The sequence below is a fragment of the Geospiza fortis genome, unplaced genomic scaffold, assembly GCF_000277835.1.
Source record: "Geospiza fortis unplaced genomic scaffold, GeoFor_1.0 scaffold112, whole genome shotgun sequence".
Classification (NCBI taxonomy): Eukaryota; Metazoa; Chordata; class Aves; order Passeriformes; family Thraupidae; genus Geospiza; species Geospiza fortis.
The window spans coordinates 20,909,989-20,911,302 of NW_005054298.1; positions in this window are offsets into that span (position 1 = coordinate 20,909,989).

Sequence of the window (1,314 nt, forward strand, 5' to 3'; positions counted from 1 at the left end):
CTGACTCTTCCCATTGTCTAAAGTGAATTTAGATACCAGTTTGTTTGCTTTCTTTTGAAAACTTGTACTAACATCTGTATGATTTGTTCACTACAATTTTACTGGGAAAAAATAGTTACTATATGCTGATGATGTATTGGAGGAAATCCCAGTATAAAGTGAATGTCACAAAACGTTTCCTAGAAATCATAGGGGAAAAAAAGCCACACAACTCTAAAGCACTTTAGTAACCAGAAAAAAATCCCACAAAAAACCACAAAAATAACAGGACACAGGACTGTGTATGTCATTAATAGCTTGATTAAATTAATATAATTTATATTCAAGTAATATAATCAAAACCAATGAACAGCACACAGAATACTTTCCCTTTTAGATGTTTCACTGTTTCTCAAGACTTTGTGAAAAGCTCAAGAAAAACCAATAGTCATAGCATACTAGTAAGGAATGGTATTTAGTCGAGCAACAACTGCAGCACACCACGATGCCAGTAGGGGGTAGTGACCAGCAAACAAAAACTAAAAGCTCTCCAGAATCAGGGATTAAAATCTGCCCATTGGCACTACAGTGTTCTGGGAAAGCTATAAACCTTCTGACGTGGTGTACTGGGTACTGGAAATCGTACCAATATTTTAATACAGGAATGAGGATTTTTGTTTCTGTGGAACTGTAGTTCGAATTCATCTGCAGTACAGCAAAGTCAACAGATGTGATAGTAAATCCTTGTAAGGCTATGATCCCTCTAAAGAAAAAGTTTTTTTTAATTTATGTATGTCCCCTCCAGCACTTCACCTTACTTATGTCACCTCTTAGTTTTGCATTTGTTTTTGTTTGGATCTGAGTAAGAAAATCCTGCAGCTTGTCCTGTTGTACAGCCAAATAAACCCCAAAGATTTGGTCCTGTCTTGTGCTTTCCATCTTTCCCAACAGTGTGGCACTGATAATATTCCTGAATAAAGAACATGATACTTTTTTCAACACAGCCCGTTTAGATCTATGCAACAAGTACCAAATGTTACCACGCTCTTCTACTTGACAACTGCATCTGCTTAAGTGACAGGGAGGGGGGATTTCTGAATATTTAATTTGCTTGTAAAAAAGAGCAGGCAGAACGCGCGCCGCCCGCCCTCCGTCCGTCCTTGCAAGCACCGCGGAGCCGCGTGGTGCGGTGCGGTGTGCGCGCTGCGGTGTGTGCGTGGTGCGGTAGGCGCGGTGCTGTGTGCGCGGGGCGGTGCGGTGTGCGCGGTGCGGTGCGGTGTGCGCGCTGCGGTGTGTGCGCGGTGCGGTAGGCGTGGTGCGGTGTGCGCAGGGCGG